The sequence below is a fragment of the Myodes glareolus genome, chromosome X, assembly GCF_982192425.1.
Source record: "Myodes glareolus chromosome X, mMyoGla1.1, whole genome shotgun sequence".
Classification (NCBI taxonomy): domain Eukaryota; kingdom Metazoa; phylum Chordata; class Mammalia; order Rodentia; family Cricetidae; genus Myodes; species Myodes glareolus.
Genome location: NC_142053.1, coordinates 81,315,182 through 81,327,731, shown reverse-complemented (window position 1 = coordinate 81,327,731; position 12,550 = coordinate 81,315,182).

Sequence of the window (12,550 nt, the reverse complement as noted above, 5' to 3'; positions counted from 1 at the left end):
AATAACCTTCCCCTTTCAAATGACAGTCTCCTGTATGCTTTAAACTAATGGAGCGAAAAAAAGTGCTTGACCAGGACCAGCTGTGAGAAAGCATTGTCCTTCCTTGCTGAGAAGGGGTGAGTCCTTCCTTGCTGAAAGAATGGGGGGGTCTTCTCTGAGGCCAGAAAGTGTACAGGAAGACAACAGAATTTCAAGCCTAAAGCCCTTCTTCTCTACTTCTGTAGGACAGCCAGGTCGGACCCACAGATAGAGAACAGTTGGAGTTTGTATTGGTTATGGTTTTTATTGCTTTCAAAAACAGCTCACAGATTAAAAGGGTCTAATCCAGGCTGTAAGTGGGGTGGGATGTGACAGAGTTCACAGTGGCAGGAGCAGGCAGGCGAGACTCCACAACTGGGAAAATACAGAATGCATGGAGAAGGGGACACTGGCAATTTCTTTTTCATTTTTATTCAGCCCTGGAACCCAGTCCATGTAACGATGCAGTCCAGACGGAACTGATTCTAAAAGATGTTTTGGGACTGACCATTCAGCCCAGTTCAAAATGTGCTATGATGGTGCAGGCCAATAAAAAAATGATGTTTTGAGGTTGGCTAATTCAGCCCAATATCTAGGCCGGTTGCAATGGCACAGGCCAATAGAATTTGCTCCTTGGAGACAGAGACCTACAGATCTCTATATGTCCAAGCCTGCTTGGTTGTAGTTTAGATCCTAAACTGCTAAGCACATCGCTCCCAGAGACCCACGAGGGGAGAAAATTTCAATGGCGCATGCAGGCAGGATTTGCCTCAGCTAGCGTCTGGCATGGTCCAGGTCATGCACTAATGTACATGGTCCAGACCGGGTTTTGATTTGGGGAAGAGGAGCGGTTTGTGTGTTTCCACAGGATGCAAAGCACCCCGTCCCTGAGCGATTGGTATGGACCGTGGATTCCTCTACTCAGAGACCTGAGGACGAGGCGAGATCAAGAGATCCCAAGGACATGGTGGCAGAGGCTGCAGCGGAGTTGGCAGATTCCTGAGAGATGATCCAGCGCCTGATTTTACCCCTTTCCCAGCTTTCTGTCTTGCTCTGTCTTGATCTGTCCATTTCAGCCAAGGCTGCTTGACCCCCTGAGGGGAAAGCAGCTACCTCCCCTGCCCTGTTTGCAGTGTTGGGTGCTCAAGGCTAAAACCTTGCCAGATAGACAGAATTACCATAACTATCAAGTAATTTAAATTCACAATTGGACGCTGTAGTTAATCTTTACAACTGGGTGTGGATTTTGACCTCTGCTGGTCGCAGGTTAAGATTTTGCTGCTTTTTCTCGGACCCCGGAATACAAAATTGCTAATTGACTCTAATTTAGTTTGACTAGTCATACCAGGGGTCCCATTTGCTGGTGCTGTAGCCCTACTCAAGGGGCTCTATTCTGAGCCAATGTTTCAGATATTGTGCAAGCACTGTCTCTTCCAGGAATGCTTATGTGTACGTACGCTGGAGCGTCTTCACCTGGCCAATGGCTTCAGGTCCGCCACCGCTTGGCCCTAGTTGGCGTTCGCCTTGGAGTATCTTACAACATAAATGTGGCTGGATTCAATGTATGACTAGTGAAGCAATGACCGGTTTATTGCACGGGGGGGGGGGCGGTCTCGCCTAAGACAAGGGGTGTGTTTGGACCTGAACACATTCCCGTAGACAGGTTTAGAGAACTGACCCAACGACCGACATGCCTAAGACAGCTGCTAGTCATCATATTTTATATATATTTAAAGGGAGACTTGTAGGTACCAAGGTCTTTTTCCCTTCTTCCTGGCGATTCGCAGGGCTGTGTGACCTCCGGCTCCCTGGAGATTCTGCACTAGCACTGGCTTGAGGGGATAGCTTAGGAAGAATTTGGCTCTCTTTGTTATGGTGATTCCACCTGTAATCAAGGTTCTAGCAGTGGGCCCATAGCCTGCCTCTCCCAGCTGATTCTGCCTGAGGCGCCAGGGCCTTTAATCTCCTTCTTCTGCTCCTGATGGGAGGAGGCCTTGCCCTTTTGATCCCCCTTGCCCACTGGTATAAATACCCGACATGAGTTTAATAAAGTGGCCATTTACTCTTGGTAAGTGAGCAAGGTCTCTTTTGTGTGTGTCTCTTTAAACCCCCAGGACAGTCGTCCATTCTCGTGGGCCCGAGTTCGGGAAAAGCGCTCGCCTGAATTGGGTGTGGGTATCCACAGAAGAGGTGGGGTCCTACACTCTAGGACGAGTACTTTTTACAGAGCCCGTAGGTTGAATGTCAGTCTTTGCACTTGGCAAGTAAACACTCTCTCAATAGGCTAAATTCCCAGTCCATTTTAAAACTGAAGGAAATGCAACTGTATCTCACTAATTTGCACAGCATTTATACTTAAGCTCATTCTGTAGCCCAGGCAAGTCATCAACTTATTATCCTTCTGGCACAGCCTTCCAAGTGCCTGTAATTGCAGGTTTTGCCCCCAGATCCAGCTATATTCTTGATGTATTTACCCACTAACAGACATTTAGATTATGTCCCTAGGACAGGTACTGTAGGTGATGCCTCAGTCAGTGTGGGAATTCAGATATTTTTGGAGAACAGACTTTAGGGCTTTTGGGATATAACCCCAGTACAGGTACAGTTAAAATGCATAGAAGTTCTAACGTTAATGTCTGGAGACACATGCACAGTGTTTTCAATAGCTGCTTTAACAATTCCCACTTTAACAGTCTTGTACAAGGGGTAACTCTGCTCGTTGTTGGCACTAATTCCCAACTCTGATGGTAAGCCCAGCACAAAAGGTGAGATGATCTCTCACTGAAAATTTGATTCCCATTCTCCAGATGATTATTGTCAAGGACCTTTGTCCCTATCTGTTGGCCATTTGTACATGTCCTTTTAACAATGTCTGCACAGGTCTTCAGTCAATTTTCACACAGGGACAGCTGTAGGTTTCCTTTGCTGTTGAGTTTCGTGCCTTTCTTATATTTTAGGATATTTATTGCTCCTTTATGCCTACATAAAGTCCTGATGTAATTCACAGTACCTAGAGGACAGAGAGGAGGAATGTGTGCTGGCTAAATGGTTTTTTGGGGATAGCACAGACTTTTCACCTCAGCTGAAATCACATTATTCTGCAGCCATCAACACTTGCTGCTGCACGGAAAACTTTAGTGAATCAGGCCTGTAGAGGCAGCTAAGTAACGGTCTAAGTAACAGTCACAGTCAGTGGCGAATCTGGCCCTGGCTCCCATATCTCTCAAGGATCATATAGCATTCTGTCCATCACACCTATTCTGGGGCCCCTTCTGTGATGCTCTCTCTCATGGGGTTTGCTGAGAGTCACTTGTGAGGATGTGGGGACAGTAGATTAGGCTGTTCCTAAGAGTGAGTTGGGAGTGGTAGTAATGCTTGGGGAGCTTCAGTTGCTTAGGTTTCCCTTGGTTGTCATGAGAATTGGGGGTGTTTTTTAAATACACTCTCACTATACCCAGCGCTGTGGCTATGACGTTGTGAATGACTATGACCTACATAGGATCATGTGTTTGAATACTTGGTTTCAGTTGGTGGGACCGTGTGGGAAGGATTAAGAGGTATGGCCTTGGTGAAGTAGCTGTTTACCTAGGAGTGGGCTGAGAGGTTCCAAAAGTCCACACCACACCATGGGGCCAGCTCTGGCTCTCTCACCATCCTGGTTGTTGTCTCAACATGTAAGTTTACATGTTGCTACTGCTCCAGCAGCATGGCCGCCTGTGTGCTATCTGCTCAGAACCATGTCTACCTGCCTGTGACCAGGATCCCTGCCATGATGCTGAGGACTTTACCTATGAAACTGAAAACAAACACCCAACAAAATGCTTCTTTCTCTCAAAAGTTGCTTTGGTCATGATGTCTCCTCAAACAATACAGAAGTGACTAAGATCTGAAACTCAGTATGTATCCCATGCTGTCTTCAAACTCACAACACTCCAGATCCAGTCTCCTGTAACAGGGTGGCAGGTATGTGCCCAAACACCAGTTTGTGTCAACCTATAATTCTGTGTGATTTCTTATGTCTACACCAGAGAGGAAGTAGGTGTGGAGCGGAGTTACGGATGGGGAACAGTCTGTCATGGCCCAAGGTACTGATATAGCATTAGGGCCAGCATACACACATTGAGATGCCTGTTAGAATCTGGAGGGGAAACCCCTGAAGTCTCATTGATGCTTTATTTCCAGCAGAACATCCAGGTAAATCTTGCCACACTCGTATGGTTATTATGAGTATGAAAGAAACAGCCACTATGCAAGTGAATGGAAATCATCTAAAGAATCAGAAGAAATAGATAGCAAACAGAAGAATGAGCCTGAGAGCAAGACAGTCTTCATTTCAACCATGCAGAAGAAACACATTGGAGCACACTGAGAACTCTGACGGCAAAAGTGGAAAAATGAACAAACAAATGAACAAAAAGGAATAAGCTACAATAAAAGAGAACACCAACAATTGGAGAATGGCAGATATAAACATGAAATGGCCATCTCAAAAGGAATAAGAGTACCATGTCATGAGTCAGAAGGAAACAGAATAGAAATCAGCTGCCTGTATCCTGTTGTAAACTGAGAAACGCTACAAACTGTAAGAATTCCAGCTGGTGACATACACTGCAGGTAGGTACAAGTTCAGACACTCTTGGAAACAGCAGCCAGCAAGGATACCTCTAACTTGAAATGTTTGCACATGGTACACCTTCAAATTCTTTCTCCTCCTACTGCAGATCAGAACCATACATTACATTGGTTGTGTTGGTGTATGCCTCTATCCCCAGCATAGGAAGGCTGAGACAGAAGGATTCTGAGTTCAAGGCCAGCCTGGGTTAGATAGGGTGGCACTCTTCACAAGAGTTACAGTAAAACTAAGAGTTGCTTCTGACAGACATCATTGTTCTGGATCTGAGATATCATGGTCTCAAGGCCAATCATGTTCTAGCACGCTTTTCTCCAGCTCTGCTACATACTAGGCTAGAGAATCCTCAAGATCAGGACCATGGAGAGATCCTCAGATATGCTGCCCTTTTTCAAGACTCAACAGCTAGGTAGTTCTCTTCTACCAGATGTGATTAGTGAAGATTATCCCCCATTCTGAACGCTATCTCTTCAGTGGATTAACTGCTCCCTTTGCTGCTGGCCTCATTTGCTAAACAAGCACAGGCCTTTTCAGGAAGTCCTTGGCTGTGATGCTATCTGCCTCTTTCATTATCAGGGTTTCAGGTCTTACAGTAAACCTAGTCGTTCACTTGCCATGGATTTCTCCACAGAGAAGTGGGGATATAGTCTTATTCTTCTGCATTTGGAGTGTAGCATTTTAAGTTAAGTAAGTCAGACAGATAAATCTTGCATGTTTTCTTACACTTGAGAATCCTAAACTTTATATATTCATAAAATCACGAATGTCTAAATGACATCAAAGAAGAAGTGAAATAGTCTAGAAGACATTGAGGCACTTGCCATAAGCAGGAGGAGAACAGAAGGGAGAGTAGGGGTTGTGGAGGCAAGCTTCCTCCTATACTTGAATGACACTGTCGGCACAAAACTCAGTTCTATGTACTACCAATAAACACCAGTTATGAAACAAAAGGTGTGGCAGCATGTTGAGTACATCAAAGAGAAAAAGATTTTCTGCTCCCGGCTTCAGGGTCTCGTGAGACGTTTTCTGCCTCTTTGCTTCCCTCTGGAGTCTCTTGGCTGCCACCAATTCATGGAAGAGAAACCTGGAGTCTGATCACAGATCCTTGGTGGACCTTGGGCTTTAGTCATGGAGAGCTTATGGGCCATTTAAGATACAGGAAGAGTCTCCCTGTCTGTTTGCAGAAATTGTCAACATGTGGATGGAGCTGGAATCTAGAAAGATGTGACTGACAAGTGACTGTGTTTTCCTTTTGGTAAATGTGATGTTAACAATCTGAAACTCCCCCTTATGCCAAGTCTTAAGCCTTATAATATCATTGCTAGAGGATTCTAAATGGTAGGGAAAACCTCTTTCAATAAGTCATTTCACCATTGGCCTTGGTGTAGTATGCTTGATTAGAATGGACTTGGGGGAGAAAGGAGGACAGGACAAGAAAAAGATATACAAGTGACTGAGGCATCCCAAGGTTCAAAGGAGGGAGGGAAGTGTATCAAGTGCTTGGCCAGCATGTACTCATCTGCAGAAGGGGCGGTGGGAAACTGGGACAGGGACACAGGGATGGAATTCATAGAAGGGACCGGATCTCAGCGTTCACAGACACAACAGGATTAAGGGGTTTGCACACCTCTGACACTAACTCCTTTCCTACACCAAATGCACAGCACACTTCTGGAAGAATCTGAATGTCTCTACCTGCTGTGGCTGAGACAGGACCTTCCTGTATGAGGAAAACTGTGGCTGGCTGGAGACCTTCTCCTACAGGGGAAAGCGTGGGGTCCTAGCTTGACAGTGAAGGTGGCTGGATCGCCCTTTCTTCCCCATGATAAGCAAACTCAAAAGCATGTGGAGTCTGTTTTCCCTTCAATGTGATTGATCACTGCCCACAAAAGGCTAGTGACCCAGGTCTCTGGATGTCACTGCTCTATGAAATGAATATAGATATGGGCTGGCTGGGATGGCCCATATCAGTAGGATATGTTGAAGTCACCGAGTCCTGGGGATCATGAATACAGCCCTGGACCCACTGTATCCACATAATCCTCCCAATCAGCACTTGGTAAAAGGCAGCAAATGTCAGAGCAGGCTTTGATAGCTTTCCTGAAGAGGACTGACTCTGCTTAAAACGTGGGATTTTCTATGATCCATTATAGTCTGCCTTTTCAGAGGAATCCCTTTCCTTTCCTTATCTTTGTTTCAAGACAAGGCCTTGAGCCCATGCTGGCATAGACATCACTATCATGTCCTTGAGTTTCTGAACCTCCACCACCACCTTCTGATTACAGATATTTGTGACCACAGTCTCTGCCTTTCTCATAGCAGCAAGTCTATCTGTCCCCATTTATGTCCCAAGAGAACCATAGCCCATGTGTCAATTCCTCAAGGTGTTCAAGGACCAACTTGTCCCTCTTTTCTCCTTCCCAACAGACACACTCAGAATCTCAAAGATCAGCGGTGACACAGACATGACTCTCTGATGATGACCAAGTTCTGTCTGCTGTTCCCAGTCCTTACTTTCCAAGTTGCCCAACTGCTAAGCACAGTTCTGTGATTTGGTTTATAATGTTTTTTTTTGTCCTCTTATCATCTCCTTGGTATACGGTTTATGTGTTTTACTGAAGGTGACAGTAAGTGACTCTGAGACATAAAGGATACCAAATATCAAATATTTTATAGAGAGTGATTGTCTCCATCAGTGACTGAGTGACTTCTCTAGTGCTGAACAAGAGGGCAGTGGGCTGAAGGCTGTGGAGCTGGGTCAGAAGGAACCATAATGTCCCAGAAATCAGAAACCACATTTAGGGCTTAGAGGAAAGTGATAACTTATATTCTGACAATAATGACCTTACCCAACAGACTTCCATCATTTATCACCTCGGGCTGTTTATGTCAAAATGTGTCACCCCATCTATTTCTTCTTTGGGGGAGAATTCAGTAAAATTACAACACAGCGTGATCTACCTCTGTGTCCGGATGATGAGAAAATTCACAGCATCAACACTACTGGCACAAAAACTGGTTGGATCTTGGCGAAGGCGCTGATTAGGGAATCTGGATCACTGGGTACTGGGAATCATGCCAAATGAATCTGTTGGGCTGAAGGGACTGCCATTAGTTCACCAAGGTCCTCACCATGATGCACCAGGCTCTATAATGAAACATGCAGTGGTCATGGAACCTCCACTTGGTCTTAGGGAACCACCTCAACTCCTCAAAAAGAAACACAGAAAATAACATGGGAACCCCACTGGTTACTTAAATCTGTGTTGCTATAAATGCTGTTGCTTTCCCTGGAATTGTCCCTTAAGTATTAGGAATGCATTCAGTGTTCTCAAATCTACATTTAATCCCTTCCTTCCTTGAACAAGTCCCCCTACAACCTTTCATTACTGCATACTCCAAATAGTGCAGAAACGTGTGGTAAGCACACTTCTAACACAGCCCGCAGTGACAACCTCCTTCCAGGCACTTGTGTCCTGATGAAATGGCCCAACCCAACGCCATGCTTGTAGCCAACAGCAGTTGGAAACTATAGTAGTAAGTCCTTGCTTCCCAAGGGCAGGCCGTCACAAGACTAAGCCTTCCCACTAGCAGGCAAACTTCCTCCCTCCAGTACGAACTGCACATGTCCCTGTGCAGATGAACAGCTTACAATGAGTTGGTGGCAGAAACACATCTAACAGACAGAAACAGACTGAGGCCCTCATGCTGCAGCCCATTAGGAACTGGATTCTGTCTCACCTTCAGTCAACCTATGAGATCACAGTCCTTGGGCATCTGACACTTTGATTACAAATAGGTGTCAGCAAGGGTGAAAAGTGGAAGACCTAGACAAGTCATGCAGAATCCCTGATCCAAGAAACTCTGGGAGAATAACGATTCTGTAATGCTGGTATATTTGGTGTGATTTACTAGATGTCAGTCACTAATACTGAAGATAACAGGACTACCTGAGAGCTGGCACTGTGGACAAGTGGCAGTGGGCCTGAGTCAGACTGGGAGAGTTTCATGTGGCTCAGAGGACACAGGATGTGCACACCTCTCAGTCAGACTTAGGGTCAAGTCCCAGGTTTGGTATGAGTCATCTTTATGACTTTGAACAGATCATGTGATGCCCCTGCACTGGGTCAGTTACTCCATGAACTTGACTGACACCACCTGGCAAGACTGGTTGTAATCCACACAATCTATCTATCTAAGGATGTATGTGGGATCCTCTTGGCACTTAGGAAATAGTAGGTTCCAATGTGAAGGCTGATGATCTGGTACCCACTGTCCACTCTCAGGTGATCTCCTACTGATTCAGGAGGCCTCTGGTGCATAATAAGTAACTGTAGGTAAATATATCTCCAGGAGGTAGCCCAAAAACCTTTGTTCTCCTGAAAGGGAAGCAGATCAAACAGGATACATCTCTCAACAATTCTGCTCTGAGGAAGAGACAGGGAGCCTTATCAGAACACAGAATGAGGCCCTGTGATTAGACAGAGGGCCAGACATGTTCCTTCGTTGTCCTCTAAGCCCCCTGCCTTTCCTGTATCATCCCTTTCATTCCCATTGAAATCTCCCTGCTCTCCTTGACTTCCTGTGTCAGGGACCTGACCCCATAATTCTGCTTCTTGCCGTGGTTTCCATATGAGGTGGGGACTCCATCCTTTTCTGTGGCCAGGCTGGTGATTGGATTAAATACTATCAATGTCATAATTATATGGCTCCTTCAGGCTCCCCCAGGCCACAGAGGACATGATCTGTGCTTTGCCACTTGGGCAGCCACTCGGGTATGCATTGCTTTAGCCTTTCTGTCATGACCTAGAGATGGTTCATTAGAAAGCCCAACATCTACATGGCTGGATATATTTCTAATCAGTCCGTGGAGGCTTCTCTATCCATCAGGCATTTCCAAATGAAGGGATTCTATAAGAGACTTTCCCTCTCAGTCCACACACCATCAATCCTTCCTTGAGATTCTACACAAGGATTTACTGCACATGCCCACTTACAATGTACTCTTTGTACAGCCATATCTGTTGCACACTAATGTGTGGCTTCTGTTAGGGACACTGCCATAATTGCCATACATAGACTCCAATGGGCAGAACTTTGTCTTGCTGATTTGGGAATGAGCAGTCCCTGTCTTAGGGCACCATGTACTGACCAACTGAGGTGGTAATTATGCATCCACTAAATTGTGTGGCTCCTAGATTCTGCTCTGGAACATTAATGCATATTCTCCCATTTACTGCCCCCAATTCAAAGCCCAGACACCCACAGAGTAGATGTTGGACACTGAGTTTGCAGGTGGAGAGCCAATTTCTATACGGATTTCGGGCATTCGAGGAATGTATCTGGGATAACCAAATGAACAAGGCTGAAGACAGTGAACACCACCCTGGGCTTACAGATTCACAACTCTTTCTTAGAGATACACTCACTAGAGGTTCTTTAAATGTATGCTTAGTGTGGCCTTCAAATTCCGTGTCCCTGTTTCTCCTCTAGAGAAACAGACTCTGGAATGAGGGTACTTAAGAATCATGTGAAAAGTTGAAAACTGTAAAGAGCCAGGTCAAGGTCCTTACATCTGGACACAAATAAGGCAGTACATTACATGTTACAAACACCATGTGATGGTGTTCCATGAGATGACATGGAAAATTACCTAGTCCTCAAGGAAAATGATAAAAACCAAATGTTTTGACACTCTGAAGTATGGGCCTATTTTTATGCCAAGAAAACAGAACCGTGTATATGCATGGGGACACATGGATGTATGTAAATGCATGTTTGCAGAATTCTTGAAGATACATACCTGCTCATAGTAAGAGGGCTGGTGACATGGCGGGACTATTCTTTGGTCTGACACTGCTCTTAGTCCTGGTGTTCGTAAGCAAGCAAGATTTAAAGCATTGCAATGTGTCCCAGGAACTGAATGTGTTACCCTGGCGATAAGCAAAGGGCATCCAACCTGTAAGAGGCTCAGGGAAGTTACTTGTGAGGCACAAGGCTGTAGTGGGATCCACCAGTGCACGTAGTACTTCCCACAAATAATTACCTATAATTTATCCAGGTGTGATTCAGGGCTGACAGGGTCCTACTGACCTCTCTTCTGTGTAACAGCACTCCAACTGAAAAGTTCAACATTCTCTCTGGTCCCTATTCCCTTGTTAATCTCTGCACCTGATAAAGCCAAGGCTGCCATGAAACCACCCTCTTCTCTTATGTAATGTTTCAATTAAGTGAAATTTCAGACAGACTGTAATCACTCACTGATATAAATCAATCCCCCAATGGGAGACTTCTTTTAACAGGAGAACCTCTTAAATCTTATACATTGTATCAAAATCTAAAAATCTTTAACATACGCATTAAACCCCATCATTTACATGGTATGACAAACTTTTCTCAGCGGTTACAAAAACCATTAGGTCAATATCATATTTCTCAGCATTATTGGTCAATATCAAATTTTACTAGTATCATCAGATCAGTACCATGCTTCGTCACATTATTGGTTAATCCAACTTTTCTCAACATCTTATAGGCATTTACAAACACTCTTCGGTATTCTGTATCCTTCAGAATGTCTCGCAGATACTTTCATGAAGCAGGAATCCTGAAAAATCATCTCACGATTAGGCGAGTTTTATCAGTCATTTCTCTGTGGATCCTGCATGTCCGGTTCATCTCACAAACTCCATAGGGAGCCTCTTTAATGCCCATCTTCCTCTTGAAGTAGACTGGTGCTGCTAGGAGCAGAAGTGTGTCGTTGTCATGAAAAGTCCTAAGTTCTTAACACACTTTAAATGCCATATTCTGAAAGATTTGAAGATTACCTATCTAATTGAAATATATCTCTATACATCTAAAAATTCTAACTAATGTGACTACAAGCTTGACTATTATAGATGGCTATCTAATAACCTATTTTTCTTAATTACACATTATATTTTTAAATGAAATACCCAATCACAAAACCTTAATCAAGAGCAGAAATGTTCCACCCAATTCTGAGAGCCCCTATTCCCCGATACGGGTGCACGCTTCCCGTATCGAACCACGAGCTTGGAACAATGTCCTAGGAGTTAAAAACAGACACACACACACACACACACAGAGACCTGGATCATTTGCCCAAAACATAAATGTCAACTTTATTCTGCGAAATTCCAGGTTTAAATACTTGGGGGCCGAAGCACGAGAACCCCCTTCCATCTGGAGTGAGATCAAGGTGTTGGGCGCCTGGTGCTGAGTGACAGGAGGAACCGGGGAGGGGTACTGAGCAAGCTGCAGTGACAGACGTGGCAGGCGCCGCTGCAAGAACCTTTCTTTGCAGGTGGAATTACCATGCCAATATAGGCTAAAGCTCTCTATGCTAATTCCCCTAGCCAGTGGAGCAAGCAGAGGAGATGGCAGGAAGCTTAGACTGGTTGGGTAAACAGTCCTGCATAGCACCTCGAGGAGCTAGGAAAGGCCTGGGATCCAACACAGAAATATACATATAACAAAATTGACCTTAAATTTCTATCAGTAAACCAAAATGCATGCTAATGCAATGTATCCAACTCTATAGCATATCTCCCTTTAAATGTAAATAAACATTTATACACAATATTTGGGAATATGGGCTTAGTATCTTCCATCCTGCCTCCAGCTGATTGGAGGCACTGTTAATCAGGTCTTCGATGGTGTATCCTGTGTGCTAGGTTCATCGCAGTCAGCAGCTGGGCGAAGTACTTATTGAGGGTGTTCACTACAACCTATCATGGGGGCGTGATCTATCAAACCATATTGATCTGGAAGCCATCCATAAATTCTCATTTTCTTAAAAACAAAAGAAGAACCTCATTTCTAAAACAACATATTCTTAGACTCAAGTTTGTAAGTCATGATACCTTTAAAATACACATG